General features: G+C 36.2%; 1 long non-coding RNA gene across 2 annotated transcripts in view; it reads left to right on the forward strand.

Moving 5' to 3' along the window:
* The window catches only part of LOC116423197, a 90,007-nt gene that overhangs the window by 6,266 nt on the left and 62,971 nt on the right, over positions 1-20,770 (forward strand). The window contains exons 2-3 of one of the 2 annotated variants that reach the window (XR_004233698.1): positions 6,017-6,098; positions 18,227-18,720. This is a non-coding gene — a long non-coding RNA (uncharacterized LOC116423197). Of the gene's footprint in view, positions 1-6,016; positions 6,099-18,226; positions 18,721-20,770 lie in introns of those variants that run through there. The other variant, XR_004233697.1, reaches the window with a different exon arrangement.

Below are 20,770 nucleotides of genomic sequence, written 5' to 3' on the forward strand. Positions count from 1 at the left end.
GTGTGTGTTTCCCGAGTGTGGAGCATATACATGCAGATGAGCAACTTGGTGCAATAGAAACTACTAGTATTAAGCTCCTGTTATGTGCCAGGCACCGTGTTAAGTACTGAGGATACAAAGAGAGGCAAAGCAGTCACTACCTTCGAAGAGCTCACGATTTCAAGTGGGAGACAACAAAGATGTATCTATCCCCCATTCCCCCCAAATATATTCAGAATAAATAGAAAATAACAGAGAAGGAACCAGAGTTAAGACGGGTTGGAAAAAACTTCTTGTAGAAGATGGGATTTTAGTTGGGAAGGCAGGGAAGAGGAAGAACATCGGAGACAGGTAAAGAAAATACTCAAGCCCCCAGAGATGGAGTGTTTTGTGTATGAAACAGCAATGAAGCCAGTTTAATTGAATCACAGAAGCGGGGTAAGGCCAGGAAAGGCAGGAATTAGATTATGAAGGGTTTCAAAGGCCAAACAGAAGATTTTATATTTTATTCTGGAGATAGGGAACTATTGGAATTCATCGAATGGCATGGGAAAGGGGGTGTGTGTGACATGGTCAAATTTTCAAAGAGGAAAATCCCTTTTAATAGCTAAATGGAGGATGGATTGGAGAGGGGAGAGACTTGACCCAGATATATGAACCAGCAGGCTATTGTATTAGTCCAAACTTGAGGTGATAAGTGCCTGTATCAGAAAGGTGGCAGTATCAGAAGATAGAACAGGGCACATTAGAGAAATATTGCAAAAGTGAAATCTATAGACCTTAACAGATTGGATGTGGGGTGTGAGAGATAGTGGGGACTTGAGAAGGGTATATAGATTGCTAGTCTGGTGGTACCTTCAACAGTAATAGGGAAATTGAAAAAGGTGAGGATATAAGAAGACAGTGAGTTCAGTTTTAGACATATTGAATTTAACACAGAACATCCAGTTGAAGATGTATGAAAGACAACTGGAGATGTAAGACCAGAGGTCTGCAGGGAGTGGATATGTAGTTTTGAGATTGATCAGTATTGAGATGGTAATTAAATCTATGAGATTATCAAGTGAAGGGTAGTGTAAAAGAGGACCCCAAGACAAAGTAGGTGAAATACCCAAAGTCAGTGGGCTTGACTTGGATGAGTACCTACCTAGCAGAGGAGATTGAGAAATCAGGAGAGATGGGTATTCTGAAAACCTAGAAAAAAGAGATATCAAGGAGGAAATAGTGATCAGCATTGTGAAAAGCTGCAGAGAGGTCAAGCAAGAATAGCAAGGATTGAGAAAAGCCTGTTAGATTCAGAAATCAATAGATCATTAGTAACCGGAGAGAGAAATTTTGCTGAAATGATGAGGTTAAAAACAGGATTGCTGAAAAGAGAGTAAAAAGAAAAGACAAGGCACCTATTTTAGACAGCCTCCTCTCTTGAAGAGATATAGACCAATAGGGAAGATCAGAAGTTCAAGTTAGAGGTATCATTTTTTGCTTATTTTTGTTTTCATTGGTTTGGTGTAGGTTGTGTGTTTGTGTATGTGTTGTGGATAAAGGAGATAGGCATGTTTGTAAGGGAGTAGAGAGAAATTGAAGATAAGAGAGTGAGAATGACAAAGAGGACAGTTTATTGGAAGAGATGGAATAGAATGGGATTATTTGTATGGAAAATAATTTGCCTTGGCAAGGAGAAGAGCCACATCTTTGCATGAGACTAGAATGAAGGAGGAAATAGTGGCTAGCAGCAGAAGGCATTTGGGTGATATTAGATAAGGAGCAAGAGAGAAGAACTCATGGTGAAAGGCCTGGATTTTAAGGCAAGTTTCTCATCTCAGAGGGTGGAAGAGAGGGAGTCATGGGATATTTGAGGAGGAATGAAAAAATTTGGAAGAGCCACTGTGGTGTAGGCGTTAATGAGTTGATAAGGGAGCATCACTGAAGTTGTCTAACATAAATTTGTAAAAGACCTAATCAGAACAATTTCTTGACTAGCATGTCTCAAGAGACAAATGTCTTCATTGAAGTAATGTTGCTAACTAGCTATGGAATCTTGATCAGGTGACTTCCTATTTTGGAGCCTCAGTTGCCTTTTCTGTAGCATGATGAGGTTAGACTCATTATTTCTTCAGTCCCTCCCAGCTGTGACATTCTAGGTGTTCTACCATTTTCCATTCTAAGGTTCCTTTCAACCCTGTTATTCTTTGCTTCTCTTCTGTGATTCTAAGTATGGAATTGGATTGGAGGGCAAGGTGTCAGATTATGCCTTGAGTTGAATCCTGAGTAGTCCCTTCCTCTTGTCTTCTTTTCAAACCAAGGGCTAAGGGAGAACACCTTGTCACCTGAATCATAAACACCTGTGACTATTAAAGGCACTGGCCTGAAGGGAGATATTGAGGACAAAGTTCCTAAGGACAAACAACTGTTCTTTATAGAACTGAGTAATCCTGAGCAAATCATTGATCTCTTCCCAGGCTTCAGCCTTGACTATAAAATGAAAAGGTGGGATTTAATGACTTCTAAGTCTTGATCTATGGGGGTCCTTCCAACTTTGGAGCTATGGTCCATATCTGTGGAGCTTGGGATGGGAGCAAAAGATGATAGATGTCAATCAACAAAAATATATTAAGTTGGAGCAGCTAGATGGCACAGGGATAGAGCACTGGCCCTGTAGTCAGGAGGACCTGAGTTCAAATCTGGTCTCAAACACTTAATACTTTCTAGCTGTGTGACCCTGGGCAAGTCACTTACCCCCAATTGCCACAGCAAAAAAAATTATGTGTGTGTGTGTGTATATATATATATATATATATATATACACACACACACAAGTAGTTATTGTATGCTAGGCATTGTGCTAAGTGCGAGGAATAAGGAAAATTGATGAGGCAGGGGGTGAGACCACTGGGCAGTGGCTCAGACTCTGTAACCCCAGTAAAGGATTAAGTCTGATATTTTGGCTGTTTTTTGCCTGATGCCCTTAACTCTCCTTTATTGGGTAGTTCATGAAAAAGAGAGATATGAGCTGTTCCTGGATTTACTTTGAAATTCAAGAAGGGATTAGAACCAGAAGGAAATTCAGAGATCATTTAGTCTGGTCTCCTTTTCAAATGAGAAAGAAGTTGAGGTAGAAAGAATCAGGAATGTCCAAAGGCTTGTTCAAATCCACATACAGAATAAATCTTAAGAGGTAGAATTTTAGCATGTCTTCTACCTCCATAGGCTTTCTCTCTGTATGTGATGCACACATATATAATAACATTTTAAAATATAGCTTTATTTCATTAAATATTTAGCCAATACATACTTTGAAAAATATTTTTAAAAGTTGAATTCTAAATTCTCTCCCTCTCTTTTGCCTTTCCCCCACCCTTTGAGAAGGAAAAGAATATATTAATTATATGTATGAAATCATGCACAACATATTTCTATATTACTGTGTACAATGTCCTCTTGATTCTGCTCACTTAATTTTGCATTAATTTCTATAAGAATTCCCAAGTTTTCTAAAACAATTCTGCTCATAATTTCTTATAACAATAGTATTCCATCACAATCATATACCACAACGTGTTCAGCCATTACCCAATTGATAGGCATTCCCTTGATTTCCAATTCTTTGTCACCACAAACAGAACTGAATAGCTAACATTTGTTTCCATTTATTAAGGGGCAGCACTTTACTAAATACTTTACAATTATTTCATTTGATCATTACAATAACCCTGGAATTATAGTATCATTATTCCTTTTTTACAGTCGAGCAAACTGAAACAAATGGAAGTTAAGTAACAGGATCATACAGCTAGAAAATATATGAGGTCACATTTGTGTGTAGGTGTATATTGGTGTCTATCTATGTGTCTATATGTGTGCCTTAGTATCTAATGGGTTCATACATTTATTCAACTATTTCTCAAACTTTTATTTTGTGCTTAGCAAGCTACAAAGATAAGATGTTGCCTTGCCTCCTGGAGCATGTAATCTTAAAGAAGGGATGTGCCACCTGTATATTATGCAATACCAAGTAATAAATGCACAAAGACTACAATGCAAAATATAATAACATAAGACAAACAAAACAAGAAAAAAGGAATTGTCAACTTAGGAAACAGTTCATTTCTTTTCTGTGGATCTCAATTTCTTTTCTGAAAATGAGATAATTACACAAGGTGGTTTTTACTGCTCTTCCCAGCCCTAAATCCTCTGTTTCTTTATTAAAGAGAACTTCTAAGAAGAAAACATTTAAGGTAGGTCTTGAAAACTGAGTAAAATTTCCTGAAGTGGAGATGGAGATGGGGTACATCCTAAGCAAAGACAAGAGTAGTGTCTCTCTTTCTCTGAAAGGGTGTTGATGCCTTTCTCTCTTTGTGTCTCTGTCTATAAGTATGTTGTATTGGTGTCTAGTTGTGGCAGTGGATCTATTGTGTGTATAGCATTGGGTTATGATTTTGTGTATTCTGAATGCCCCATCTTTGTGTCTCTGGAAGTATGCTTCAGAATAGTTGTTTATATTTCTATGGGTAGAACAATGTTAATATAAGACTGTGCTGCTCTGTGTCTTTCTCTTCTTTTTCCTTCTCTACTGATTCTAAATCAGTTACTTAACATAGGGATCATGAATTTGTTTTTGTTTTTATTTTTGTTTTTTATGAATTTGTTTTTAAAAATATTTTCAACATAACCAATATGGACACATTTTCAATAGAACTGATTTCCTTTTTAATCTTATATATTTAACTTTGTGCATTTAAAAACAATATTGTGACAAGGAGCTCTTAAGTTGTTCCAAACTTTCAAAAGGAACCATGACTCAAAAAAATTTAAGAATTTATTTTATTTTTGCATGCAATAGGGATTAGATGACTTGCCCAAAGTCACACAACTAGTAAGTGTCTGAGGTCACATCTGAACTCAGGTCTTTCTGCCTTCAGGGCCAGTTCTCTATCCACTAGGCTTCCTAGGTGCCCCAGGAGTCTAAAAAAAACTGAAACCCAAATCACCCCAACTTCTCTTGCCCCATTTGACCTTCATCCCTTCTTAAATTTCTGAACTGTAGTTTCCCTGCCTACATGAAGCTTCTGCCTCTCTCCACTTATGATCTTTTTTGCAGACCTAGGATTGTTTTATTTGTGTTTGGTGGGTGAGGTGAAGGGAGGCAAACCCCAGAGTTCTCCACCTCTTCCCCCATATTTCTTTCAAACTCAGAAAGAACTTTAGGCAGAGGCATATCTGCTCCCCCTAGTGGTCCTGACCAGAAGAGTAGACCTTTCCATCTTGAGGACCATAACTAAGTAACAGAAGGTAAGAAAAGAACAGAAGGAAATAGGGAGGGATATAAGGAAGATGTATATGGCTTTAGACAACATGGTGAATTAGGCAAATCCTAGAATGATATATCATAACTAGATCTCTAGTTTAATGCACATATTTTTGTAGCTTAATAAACTAAGTCTCAGAGAAAGAAAATATTTTGCTCAAGATTGAGTGGCTGAGCTGGATCTGGAACCCATTTTCTATCTCCATTCCAGGGCTATGTAAGTGTTGCTATTTGAACTATTTTGAAAAAAAAACTTAATCTGTCGTATAATCCAATAAAAATTTGGTGATTACCTGTGTGATCTTGGGCAAGACTCTCAACCTGTTCAGTTAAGTGATTATAGTTTCCTGATGTGCAAAATGAGGGACCTGAAATAGATGTCCCTTCTGGCTCCATGGACAATCTAGGACAATCTGGCTATAAATTGAAGATGATCAGATTGGGGAAAAGGAGGTCAACTCTGTCAATCACACCCCCTCCTCCAACTCTCTAGCTGATCTCATTATTTAGTAATAATATGAAAAACTACGTTGGGTAAAGTCAAGCCAACAGATAATTATTAAGTACTTACAATATGCCAGAAACTATGCTACTCCCTGGGGATACAAATGCAAGGAAAATGAACTCATATTGCATAGGAGTGGTGTGAGAGTCATGGGAGAATCATGAGCAGAACTAAGAAAGTAATGAAAGAGTAAGCATAACTGGTTGGTTACTTCCTTAATATCACAGTTCTAGGAGGAACTCTCCACTTGGAGGAGAACTTTCCAGGATGAGAAGACTATATGGAATAGAGAAGTGAAAAGGGGAGTTGGTAAGGATTCATTCTTTTCCTTTTAGTATTAAAGAGTATATATAGAGTGGATAAAGTACTGAGCTTGGAATCAAAAAGATTTGGGTTTGAAATCTTAACTTGGATTACTTACTATCTAAATATTAAATCCTAATACCTACTAACTAGAGGATGGATTGTGGGTAAGTCATTTAAGCCTTACTTTTCTTATCTGTAAAAATGGGAATGAGGGAATGATAAAAACTACATTTTCCGGTCCTAAAAGAACAAGAAGATATGATTGTTGAGCTCTAGTCTATGATATTTGAAAGATTATGGAAAATAGAAAGGTTACTCAAAATTGGAGGACAAATGTTTAAATTTTCAAAAATGTAAAAACAAAATCTCCAAGCTGCAAGCCAATGAGTTTGTCTTCAGTTCTTTGGAAGATCCTAGGATGGGTCATTAATGAGTTGGTTGGTGAATGGGAAAGGGAAGCAGTGATGTTAAATTATCAACATGGAACTTTATCAAGGCCAGATTATTCCACACTAACTTTATTTCTTTTCTTGAGAGTGTAATAGGCTTTGTACATGCCCAAATCATCTAGCATGGAGGCACCCTAGTGTAAAATGTCAGGGAACTAATTTTGGGAGAAGACAATGCATTCCTCTGTGGGTGGGAGCCATCTTTTCTGTTGATTGGGTAACTAAAAAAGGCTGTATCTTTAAAATTATCATTTCTTTTCCAGTGGGTAACATGGTCAGGAGATCTTGATAGGCTAGAGAACTGAACTCAATCTCATAAGATGAAATATTCAGTAAGGATAAATGTAAAATCTTATAATTGAGTATTTAAAAATCAATTTAACAAGCATAATATGGAAGAAAGGCATGGTTACATAGCAATTTTCTGAAAAAGTTCTGGGGATTTTGGTAGACTATAAACTCAATATGAATTAGCAATGAGATGTGGTAGTTAAAAATCTTGCATTTAGAGGGGTACAGCTTTCAGGACAGAGAGCAAGTAATACCTACTTGCTATATATTGTCTTCATTAGAGTTCATCCTAGAGCATTGTGTTTAGTTTTAGTCATCATAACTTGAAAAGGACTGTTAAAATGGAGAACATCTGGAGGAAGATAATTAGGGCAATGAAAGTGCTTGAGTCTAGGAAATATGAAGATCCACTGAAGGGACTGAGAACTTTGGGATTGGAGAAAATTCAAAGTCAAGGAACAAGGATGGGAATGATAGCTGGCTTCACATATTTAAAGGATTGTCAAAGGAAGAAGGAAGGAGACTTGCTTTGTTTTGTCCCAGGGAGCAGAACCAGGAAATATGGATAGAAGTTTCAAAGAGGCCAATTTAAATTTGATATCAGGAAAAACTCGTCATAATTTAGGAGTCCAAAAGTGAAATGAAGGACATCTAGAAGTGGTTCCTTCCCCAACTTGAAAATTTTCCACCAGAGACTGAATGATGACTTGCATAGGTTATAGATGGATTCCATCTGTGTGTGGCTTGGATTAACTAATCCTGGCTCCCTTCCAACTCTCAGATTGTGTGAATCTAATAGCACAAATCTCACAGGGTAAATGAGATAATATATGTAAAGTATTTTGAAGGCTTGAATGCTATGTAGGATCAGCTATTATTATTATAAACTCATGATGAACTGGAAGAGACTAGTATTCATTATGCCATAATATAGATATAGATATAGAAATGACCCCAGTAAGCAAAGTTACTGGAATGGTTTGCCATTTCCTTCTCCATCGAATTTTACAGATTAAGCAACTGAGGCAACAGGGTTAAGTGACTTGTCTAGATTCACATGGCTAGTAAATGTCTGAAACTGAATTTGAACTCAAATCCTTCTGACTCCAGGGCTGATACTCTATCCAGTGTGCCACCTAACTGCCCTCATTAGCTAAATACTTCCTACCTAAAGTAATCTGTGGTCAGCTAGGTAATACAATGTAGAATGCCAGCTCTAGGGTCAGAAAGACTCATCTCCTTGAGTTCAAATTATCTGTAAAATGAACTGGAGAAGGAAATGGCAAGCTACTCCAGTATCTTTGCCAAGAAAAACCCAAAGGATCACAGACTCAGACATGACTGAAATGACATACAATAATGACAAACAACAAAGTGCCTTGAATTGAAAGATAAACGGCTTAAAGATTGACTAGGGTTCCTTATTTTAGAGATGAGAAGACATAAGTTCGGAAAGTTTATACAACTCACCTAAATTCACATACCTAAGTTCAGATGCAGCACAACTGTGATGCAAATCCAGGTCTTTTGACTCCAAATTAAATTACTTTTTCCACTATATAATGCCATCTCTCAATGAGGGGTGCCAATTTTGAAGGCAAGTGAGAAAAACCTGGGTTAAGGAAGTGTGTTGTAGTGGAAAGAATACTACACTTGGAAACTGAAGACCTATTTTTAAACCCTGACTATAACCAATTAGCTTTGTGATCTTGGCTGAAATACTTTTCTTTCTAGGACTGAGTTTCTTCATCTGTAATGTGAGGGAGGCTCTTATGGAATGCTCTAGTTCCTAAAGAATTGAATTTGAGGATCACTCAAAGATCAGTCAATGGATGTTTGTTGGATATTTTAAGTGCAAAACATTACAACTAAGAAATTAGACAAGAGAAACATTGTGAGAAATGTTGTCACTGAAACGGATGACTAGGAGAAAAATTTGGGCCAATCACATAGTAAAAGCTAGTAAGATGTCATGTCCCATTGGTATCACTGCAATGTATAAAGAACAAGACAAGGATGGGTGGTGATCTGCATTGTTGAGGGAGTTAACTGTCATCACTGAGACATTATAAAGAGCATACATTTATTGGAGCATAAAATGAGTGTTGGATTAAATGGTTTCTGAGATGCTGTTTTAACTCTAACATTGCATCATTCTGGTTCTATGCTAGGGGAAATCACTAGCTGCAACCCTTTTTACTGGGAGAACTAGAGCTGGCATATAAGGAGAGTTGTTTAGTCATTTTCAATCATATATGACTCTTCATGACCCATTTGGGCAAAGATATTGAAGTGGTTTGCTGTTTCTTTCTATAAGGAGAATAGATAATACTAATAGATGGAAGCAGGAATGGAATGGAGTAGGAGCCAAGTTAAACCCATAAGCTGATCCTGCCTCTGACTAGTTATATTAGGAAAAGAGAGAGTATTCTAATACTCAATTCTAGGTGATTTCAACTTTTCTCCTTGGTTGTTTTAGTAGCAGAATTTTGAAACTGATGACTCTACATGTAGGCTATGTGAAGTATGGATATCCTATTAGTTGACAACTACATCAAACCTCCATCCCCTCAATCTGATACTTGACAACCTTCTTATCCAGGTTCTAAGAAAGCCAAATTATATGTTCTGATATCACCTCACAAATTAATAAATATAGAATTAACTTCCTTCTCAGTTTATTAAATAAACTGAAAAGCTCTCTTTTCCATAAACTTTTAGTAATCTTTTTTCTTAAACCACTTAGACTCATAAACTTAATGATTATCTTTGTTACCAGATAGACAACTTATTAACAGTAACAAAAAATAAAACAGACATAAGTAATTATGTATCATATCTCGATACACTTCTAAACGTCTACTGCTTACTTCTCCTCAACTGTTGGAAATATAGTCCCACCACCGTTTTATTCTCTCAGAATGGCAGTCAAAAATCTCCCAAGAATTCTAGTTAGTATGGCTTCTCCACAGCATATTCAGTTCTCAGGAAATGCTGCTTCAAGTCTTTCTCGAAAATGACAGTTAACTCCCTTCTGTCAGTCTCTCAGGAAAGAAGTTGTTTTAGTTCTTTCTCTTTCTAACTCTCAGTTTCTTTCTAGTCATGACAGTTAATTCTCAAGATAACAATTAAGCTATCTTTCTCCCAAGATTCTATTCCCTCTTAAAGATACAGTAATAGTATCCACAGTATGTGTGGGAAGATGATATTGAAGCTGGCATTATACTAGTAAAATTATTAAAAAAAAATCTCAACAGGTGTCTTAATGGCTTGTGGCCACAGTCCAAACATAATATGGGAAGATTTAGTATCTTCAAAAATTGGAAATAGAATCGTAACTGTGAAAAGGAAAGATCTATCATTTTAGCAACTGTGGGATAAATTACTGAATGAAGTATCTGTAGGTGGGTGTTAGTGTCTGGTTGTATGTGTGGGGTGTATTGTTATTTGTGTCTTTCTATAACTATAGGCATGTGCTGATATTTGGTTATGTCTCTTTAACTGTTTCTGTTTGTATGTGTTAGTGTCTGGTTATATTTGTCTGGCAGTATTTGTTTTTGGATCGAGTTGTGTCTGTGTCTCTGTAAGGGATATATAAATGCCTAGTTGTATCTTTGTTACTAGAGATGCATTAGTATCTGGTTGTCTTTTTTTCTCAATCTACTTTCCTTTGTATTCCTACCTTTTAAAACAATTTTCCCCTTTTGCTCTCTCAAAAGTAATTGTGGTATTGATCTTTTCTAGGATGATAGTTTTTCACTTCTCTGGGCTTTTATCCTAGCCTGGAGATTGTCCCACTCTCTGTGGGACAAGTAGGACTGAGTCTGAGTTGGATATCAAATGCTATCCCTATTCTTGTTCATGGGTCTTTACAGAATATGCTCGTTAATGCCACTAAGTATTGTGTGGGTATGGTAAGAGTAGTAATACTTTTAGAGTTAGTATTAGGTGCGAAAGGAGTAAATATTTCTTTTTTTATTATAGTTTTTTATTTACAAGATATATGCATGGGTAATTTTACAGCATTGACCCTTGCAAAACCTTCTGTTCCAACTTTTCCCCTCCTTGCCCCCACCCTTCCCCCAGATGGCAGGTAGACCAATACATGTTAAATATGCTGAAGTATGTGTTAAATACAATATATGTATACGTGTCCATAAAGTTACTTTGCTGCACAAAAAGAATCAGACTTTGAAATAGTGTACAATTAGTCTGAAGGAAATAAAAATTCAGGAGGACAAAAATAGAGGGATTGGGAATTCTATGTAGTGGTTCACACTCATTTCCTAGAGTTCTTTCTCTGGGTGTAACTGGTTCAATTCATTACTGTTCTATTGGAGCTGATTTGTTTCATCTCATTGTTGAAGAGGGCCACGTCCATCAGAATTGATCATCATATAGTATTGTTGTTGAAGTATATAATGATCTCCTGGTCCTGCTTAGTAAATGTTTCTTTATGATTTGACTTTGTACACTTGGTAGTAAAGATCTAAGAATGGGATGGGAGGCAGAGGAAAGAGGAGAAAATTTTTCCTTTGTCCATTTTCCCCTTAATGAATGCCCTTGTCAGAGATCAAATAGTTAAGTATCATAACCAGGCTTCTGAAAAGTCAGGTCTTCCCACTTGACTCTTCCTACCCTATATCATGTCTATCTAATGGAAACAGATGTTTTATAGCTTGGTCAAGATAAGTAAAGCAAATAGCTATCTACCTACATGGTAAAAGCTAAATAGTACCATTAGTTTTAACCAACCTCCAAATTCGTCTGGAGATGTTACCTCTCTTTTTCCTTTCCTTGAAACTCTTATCTTTAGAGTCACCCAGGAAATTTGACAACAAAGACTTTACTTCAGTCTCCCAAATTCCCTTATGAAAATAAACTATGATAAGTGGGAAGGGGAAGAGGAATTTACAAATGCATCATGTAGAAGATTGATCACTGAATGGATCACTTATCCTAGTTTGGTAATATTATCATACCTTCTGAATAAAGTGCTGGACCTTGAAGCAGAAAAACCTGTGTGTAAATCCTTCCTTTGAAACATTCTAATTGTGTAACCATGCTGGGAGGTGGATGGCTCAGTGTAGAGAGCTCTGGAACTGGATTTAAGAAGATCTGAATTCAAATCTAGCCACAGATATTATCTGTGTGATCCTAGGCACTTTATTTATTTATTTTTTGTTTAATCTACTGGAGAAGAAAATAGCAAACCTTTGCCCCACAAAACCCATATGGGGTTTTGAAAGAATCAGATATAACTAAACAATAATGAACAAACCACGATCAAGTCATATAAACTCTTTAGTCTCAGTTTCCCTGTCTGTAAAATGAAGATAGTAATATTTATCTTTTCAAGGTCAAATGAGAGGGAAGGAACAAACATTTATTAAGTACCTATTATGTGCCAGGCAGTTTTACAATTATTATCTCATTTGACCCTCAGAACAATCTGTGAAGTAGATGCTATCATTATCTCCATCTTTCGGTTAAGGAAATGGAGGCAGAATAAGGTAAAGTGACTTGCCCATGGATACACACCATTGAAGAAAATATAAAGTATTGTAAGAGGAAAGTATGACAGGATGGTTAGGGGGATGATCTTGAGGTTCACACCTAGATTCAAGCTTTCCCTTTGACATATAATAGCTTCTCTGGTTCTTTTTACAGATGAGGAACTGAGGCAAATACTGTTAGTTTGCCCAGGGTCACCAAAGTCAACTGGTAAGTGTCTGGGACTAGATTTGAACTTAGAATCATGAATCTTCCTAACTCCCAAGTCCATCTATCGACTTTGCTACCAACCTGTCCATCTACTGGTATATCATCTGGTAATTTTGTTTTCATCCTTCCTTTAGTTACAAAGTGTCCTAGACTGTTTTCATAGTTACCAGAGGCCACAAAAAACTCTTTCCTTGTAATTTGGGGGCAATTAGCAGGATTTCTCCAGAGAGATTGGATTTTAATAGGGTCAAGTATTTAAGGATAGATTTTAAATACAACTCTTACTATCTGGGTTAGATTCATAGAATCACAGAGCTAAAAGGGGCCTCAGGGATTATCTAGTGCAAACCCTACCCAAAGTATCCATTTTATAAAAAAAGAAAAGTTATAAATATCATGATTATAGTAACTGTAGGACAGATTCTCCCATCTCACTTAAGGAGTCTTTGGAAAGAGGCTGGTGTATTCTTCGGGACTAATGGAAATGAAAAACTCACACATGCAATGTGGTACATTGGAAAGAGCACTAGTTTGGTGTCAGGGGATATAGGTTTAAATCTGTTAGAACCTAACAGATTTCCTGGACATAGGTTTAAATCTGTTAGAACCTAACAGATTTCCTATGTGATCTTAGGCAGTTCTGACTTTTTAAATTATTCTCTAGACCTAGGGGTTGTTTCTCTTGTGTAAAATGAGATTGCTTTCAGGTTCCTCCATCTCTAGATCCCATGTTCCTTCTATATGACTTCACATTAACCCAGGAAACACAATTTCTTCTTAGATATTCCTATAGGCAGGAGAGATATCTATTCTGAAGAAAGGTTGGTGTCAGGAAAGACATCTCTGGGTAATGGTATGTGAAGGTTAAAGGTAGAGGCAGGGCAAGGAGAAAGTTAAATGATGGCTCCCTAAGAGACCAATCTGGTTCTACTGAATAAAATTTCCTAGTCTCATTGTGGTATTATAGAAAGAAACCTAGATTAGCTATTGGATTCCTTGGTTTTTTCTTTTGTTCTTGAAGAGAACCAAAATGACATCACTATGTTAGAGTAAAATCACAGTGTATCCAACTATGGCTGATCAGACCAATACAAGCTTGGAATGCTCTGCCACCGGTTGGCCACAAATAGTCCTTATAAAGACTTAGGGTGAATTCTCTAGCTTTGCATATCTCAAGTTTCTTCTGAGCTAATTCAATTCTGCTTTGCTCATAGAGCACTGTATCTTCTCTGATGAAGGCACACTATGCTGGTTGGTCTGTGCCAGTGTCTCCCAAGTCATACAATCAGTTCTAAAGTTCTTAAGGGAGACCTTGAGAGTATCCTTGTATCAGTTTCCTGACCACCTTGTGAATGCTTGCCCTATGTGAGTTCTCTATAAAATAATCTCTTTGGTAAGCATACATTTGGCATTTGAACAATGTGACCAGCCCAACAGAGTTGTGTTCTCTGCAGGAGAATTGGAATGTATGACAATTTAGTTTGAGAAAGGACCTCAGTATCTGGTATCTTAACCTGCCAGGTATTCTTCAGAATCTTCCTAAGACAATTCAAAGGAAAGTGATTCAGTTTCCTGGTATGTTGTGAGGACTTATGGAAAATTATGTCAACATTTGATTACCCAAAGAAGTTCACTAATATACTGCATCAGTTACATGATGACATGCTTACCAGGGTATTCTGGACAGTGGACAATGCCCTGGAGCTTTCCCTGTCACCAATGGAACGAAACAAAGCTGTGTGTTTGCTCCCGTGCTTTTTAGTATCATGTTATCAGTCATGTTGTCAAATGCCTTTAGAGAAGATAGACATAGAATCAAAGTCAGTTATCATCCTGATGCTAAATTCTTCAACTCAAAAAGGGTTACAAGCCAAAACAAGTGGAAGGGGGTGTTAGTGCATAATTTTTAGTTTGTTTGTTTGCAGTCAATATTGTGCAGTCAATAAAGTTTAAATGCTCTTACCTTGGCAGTATACTTTCCAGGAATGTCCACAATGATGATGAGATTGCCACAAGCATTGCTAGAGCTAGCTCAGTGTTTGAGAGTCTCCAAAGGAAAATGTGGGAGAGTAGAGATATTAGACTGATTACCAAACTGAAGGTCTACAGAGCCATTAGACTGACCTCATTGTTGTATGCTTGTGAAATCTGAACAGTATGGGATTCCTAGCCCAATGCCTGGTGCATCATTAATACTTAGTAGGAGCTTGTTGATTGATTGGTATTGGAGAACAGATTTTAGGCTAAGTTCTGCCAAAAATAATAACAGATTTACATAATGCATTACAGTTTATAACTTTCCTCTGACAGCCTTGTAAAGTGCATTCTGTTGTTTTGTATTTATTGTATTTATATATATACGTATATATATATATTCTTTTATATATATATAAATTCTTAGGGCCATTTTCATTTTAAAAATCATTAATTTATTTATCCATTTATTTATTTGTTAATTTGTCTATGTGTCTATTTATCCATTCATTTATTCATGGGTATGGAGGAAAGTATGGATTTTATTGTGTGCTGTAACAGGTCTCCTTAAAGAAATTTCATTTCTAGGGTTTGTTTTTTTTTTCTTTACAGGTTAAAGTGCACTAAGAAATGCATCACAGTTTTAATATGTTCCTATAAGCTCAACTGAGGCAGAGTGGGAAAAAATGATCCCCAAATAAAAGAAAAAGATATAAATCTCCAAATGAAAAAATAATACAAATTCGTTTAAAATATATTATACAAAAATTAAACCAAAATTAAGAATTTTGGGACATATTATATATGTCTTTTTTTCCCTCTTCCCTGTTAGAATATAAGATTCTTGTGTGTATGGGTTGTTTCATTTATTGTCTTTGTATTCCCAGTGGATGACACTTAATAAATGCTTGCCGGTTGATCATTGATATTTCCATATTTAAAAATGGAGAAATTGAGGCTTAGAACTTGCCTAAGGACACACATCCAATAAGTATATTAGGTATCTTCCCAAACATGGCTCTTCTAAAAGGAAATTCCTTGCCCCCTTCCTTCCCCTTTGTCATTGCACCTTTAAGCAATAAGTTTTTATGACTTTGGGAACCTTACTTCCCCTCTCTCTTCAGTTTCTTCATCTGCAAAATGGGAACTCTGCACAGCCTTCCTCTTGGGTTGTTGTGAGGATGAAAAGCACTTGGGGAATTGTAAAACTGATACAAATGGGAGAAATCATTATCTAATGTACCCCATCTTTTGGAGGAATGGACTGCACTGCAAAAGATGGAGTATGACTGAGAAAGAGGAAGGAAGATAGGGAAAACTCCTTGCCCACCGTATTTACTGAACTGCGCTGAATTATGACTAAAAGCCAAGATCTGGCTTCAGGCAATTGCCTAAATCATTTATGGCCTGACAAGATGGGGAGGGGGGGAGAGGGTGGCAAGGCGATGGGGGGGAATGTTCTTGTAATTCTTCAGTCTGAGGTACATTAAGGAGCCATAAGCCATGTCGAGAGCTTGAATTACATTAGAGAGATTATCCTGTTACAGTTCATAATCCTGGATAATATACCGTCCTACAGCACACCTGCCCATGATAAATCTCACCTCTGTAATGGGGTAGTCATGACCCTGGGGACCCAGGGAGGCCTGGGCAGCTGGGCAGGGAAAAGAGGCCACGAGAGGATAGGGCTGCTTAGCAGAGCACCCCTGCCCCTACCTCACCCCCATTTCTCTCAGACTTACTTCTCTGACTACTGAGAAACTTCTTTTTACCCAGGAACATCTTGGACAAACCAGAAGAACTAGGGATTCTAAATTACGTTGCCTGGCAATCAGAGACCCCTGAGACACAGCCTCAATTTACCTTTTCATTTCACTGTCCACTATGAAACTTTTATTCCTGCAAGATTTGTGTATTTCTTGTCTCCAAAACTTCATTTAGAGATAGTTAAGAGCTTTCTTTAGTGGATAGCATGGTATTATAGGACTGGAAGACCTGAACTTCAGGCATTTAGTAGCAATGTAATCCTATGTAATCATTTCACTTATCTTAACCTCATTTCCCTCAGCTGTAAAATGGGAATATCCACAATATTTATTATGTACAACTTGCTATTCCATATATTATGTGCATCCAGAGAAAGAAATGATAAACAGAAGTATTTATAGAATGGATTTGTGTGTGTGAGTATATGTGTTGTGTGTGTGTATCTAATGGTAGTCATCTCTAGGTTCAGGAGTAGGGAAAAAAAGCGGGGGGGGGGGAAGAGAAAGTTACATAATTTTATTAGATATTTAATGGGAATAGCAAGTTGTATGTAATAGATTTGCATTTTCATATTAGAATCATATTTTTCCTTTTGTACTCTATTATGGAAATACTTGTTTTGTTTCTTAAGTTCTGAATAAAATTTAATTTAAAAAACTGTATATCTCACATTTTCTGTGAGATATATGCTACTAATTTCTGTTGAGGACTAAATGACATAACATATATAAGGTGTGCACCTTTCACACACCTTAAAATATAATAAAGGTTTGTTGTATCTGATATAAGGGAAAGAATATTGGCTCTAAAGTCAGAAGATATGGTTGCAATTGGATTCTGATGCTCCTAGCTGTGGGACCTTAGGTCAATCACTTTACCCCTATGAACTTCAGTATCCTCTTTTGTAAAAATGAAAAAATTGGACTATGTGGCTTCTGAAGTCCCTTGCAGCTCTGGATCTATGAGATTATCATTGTTGTTATTGTTACTAATTTCCATCTTGGAGCTTTTGCTAATATCTGTCCCCACATCAACTTTTTTCTTCTTGTCTGACTCTTCCGGCTACTATGTTTCAAGGCTACTAGAGGTATGAAAGCCCAGTTTAAAGCCCTCTTCTTTCATGAAGCCTTCTCTTACTTCTCTAGTCTACTGGAATCTCACTCCTCACTTTTCAAAAGGATTTAATGTAGGTATTATTAATTGGGCATCTAATATATTTTTATTATTGTTGTTGTTAAATTTTTCAGTTTGTTGTTCTTACCTGCCTCTCTGTGACCTCTTTTGGAGTTTTCTTGGCAGAGATACTGGAGTGGTTTGCCATTTCTTTCTCTAGTTCATTTTGCAGATGTGAAAACTGAGGCAAACATGATGAAGTGACTTGACCAGGATCACATAGATAGTTAACATGTGTCTAAGATCAAATTTGAACTCAGGTCCTTTGACTCCAGGTCCAGTGATTTATCTACTGTACCCTCTCATTACCCCTAATAGATATTACTTAATACTTTTATTTATTTTTTACATGTTTACATGTTATGTTTCCAAGAAAATTGCAAGCTCTTTGAGGGTAGGGATTTTGCCTTATAATTCTTTGAACTCCATGATGGTAGAGATCAATTGCAAAGGTGAATTTAGTGGTTCTTTAATGATTCCTTCATATTTCTCTAAGGATTACAGAATACCTGACTCAATACAGCCCCACTATGGGGAGTGTATATATTCCTATTTTATAGGTGAAGAAAACTCAGCAAAATATCATATAGCTGAGAATCAGAGATCTAGGGCTGTAAGGTATCTCAGAGGCCATTTAGATCAACCCTTTCATTTAACAAATGAATTAACTGAGGCCCAGGCAATTGTGTGACCATTGAGTCATTATATTGTTGAAAGAATTAGACCTCATCTGCCTCCGCTTTTACACTATAGATGAGAGCAAGATGCATAAGAAACTGTAACTAAATGGAGGCTACCTGATTCTTCATGGAGAAAAAAAAAATAAAGAAATTGGTCAAGTTAGTTTCATCATTTACTTGAAGGCATCAAGATACATCATTTCATGGTCTATTCAGTCATTTGCCTTGCATTGCTCATAATGAACATGAGCCAGAAGACTACCCTGAAAATAGCAACAGACAACATTTGTTGTAGAAGGTGAGGAGGTAGAGGAATTCTATAAGGAACTTGGCAAAAATCCTCCAAACCACGTTAAAATGCTTACACTGATATATAATGAATTGAGAGTGAAGATCAGTACAAGGAAGAACAGTGAAAGCTATGTTGGAAATTATGTTTCAAGATTAAAAACAAGAAGACAAATCATATACTTTATCTCTCTATATTAGTGGTTCTCAAACTTTTTGGTTTCAGAACATTTTAACATTCCTCAAAATTATTGTAGACCCCAAGGAGCTTTTGATTATGTGGATTATCAATATTAGAAATGAAAATTGACAAAAATTTCAAATATTAATTAAAATAATAATAAATTAATCACATTAATATATTTTTATGAATGTAACTATTTTCTAAAACAAAACAGAATAGTGAGAAAGGTAGCATTATTTAATGTATTTTTGTAAATCTCTTTAATGTCTGACAATAAAAGATAACTATATTCTTCTGTCTGCTTCTGCATTGAATCCACTTCCATATAATATCTGAACTGATAAATAGGAAGAAAATCTAGCTTCCTACAGATATGTAGCTGAGAAAGAGGGGAATATTTCATTGTCATTAATAGACAAATAATATCTTAGAGTTATTATGAAAATAGTTTTGACCTCTTAGAGTCCCTGAAAAAGTCCTGGGTGACTCCTTGAGATCCTTGGACCGAAGTTTGAGAACTGCTGCTCTATACCATGACTTCTTCCCTTAACAAACAAACAAATTGATAGATAGATAGATAAAAGAGTTGGGAGGCCCTAATCATGGTAATCATGAAACAGCACAAAAATATGAAATTGACTACATCTTTATAGACAGGAAATAACTAGTTAATATTGACTACTTCTTTATAGGCAGTAGTCAACAATATTTTTATGTGGTTTCATGCTTACCCTCCCAATTCTTTTATTAAAGATATATCAAAAGAGCAAAGAAAGAAGATGAAACCATAGGCAATTGCAGTTCCAACTTGAGTCATTCTTATAAACATTAAATGTCTGAGGTCCATAGCCATCACTCTATCTGTTGTACAATTGTAGATGGACAATGAATCTAAAAAGAATACAGATATATCATGTAGGGAGAATGAGAGTGGGAGTGTAAGGGAGTGTAAGATAACTTGATGGACGGTTTGAATGCTGCTCACTGAATTTTTTTTCTCTTTTAAAATAATTAGAAAAAACATTTTTATTTAAAGTTTTAAGTTCCAAATTCTATACCTCACTCTCTTTCCTCCCTCTCCCTGAGATAGCATGCAATCAGATATATTTTTTTTATCTGTACAATTGTATAAAACATTTCCAAATTAATCAAAACTCAAAAAAAAGGAAAGGAAGAAAGTGAAAATTGGCATACTTCAGTCTGTATTCAATCAATATCAGTTCTTTCTCTGGAGAGAGATAATATTCTTCATCATAAGTTTTCTGGGATTGGCTTGAATCATGGTATTGCTGAGAACAGCTTTTATAATTTATAATTCTTCTTTGAACAATATTGCAGTTATAATGTATAACATTCTCTTGGTTCTGTTCACTTTGTGTCAGTTCATGTAAATATTTTTAGCATTTTTTGAAACCATCTTGCTTGTTATTTGTTACAGCACAATAATATTTATTACAATTATGTAATACAGCTTATTTAGTTATTCTCCAGTTGCTGGGAATCCCTTTGATTTCTAATAACAAATCTAAGCTATCACAAAATGAACTTCTAGAAGTATTTGTGTATATATAGGTCCTTTCTCCCCCCTTTTTTTGAATGTCTTTGGGATATAGGCTTTGCAGTAGCCATTGTTTTATGGCTCTTTGGGCATAGTTCCAAATTGCTTTCTAGAGTGGTTGGATAAGTTCACAACTCCACCAAGAAAGTGTTGAGTGTCCCAGTTTTCCCACATCCTATATGCCCTCCCACATCCCCTCCTACATTCTCTCCTACATCCAACATTTTCCTTTTTGTCATATTAGTCACTCTGATAAATCTGCCAACTAAAATTTAAAGGATTTGGAAGAAGGACTGCTATATGTTAGGTAGGTATTCTATGAATGGTTAATTTAAGTATTTCTTTGATATTCTGATGTTTCTGTGAATCTGTGACTTACTAATGTCAGTAGACCATCCAGTGTTTTAAACAACAGTGTTTCTATGTCTTCACATATCTTTTAATTCCTATATAGGTATTTCTATAAATCCTTCTCAGGAAGTCTGTCTAACATTCTGGAGCTCTTCCTTTATAATTCTCAACTAATCAATAAACATTCATTTTTAAGAATACATATAAAGATAGTTTTCAACATTCTTTTCCCCCTT

This window comes from Sarcophilus harrisii, chromosome 4 (genome assembly GCF_902635505.1).
Source record: "Sarcophilus harrisii chromosome 4, mSarHar1.11, whole genome shotgun sequence".
NCBI classification, from domain to species: Eukaryota; Metazoa; Chordata; class Mammalia; order Dasyuromorphia; family Dasyuridae; genus Sarcophilus; species Sarcophilus harrisii.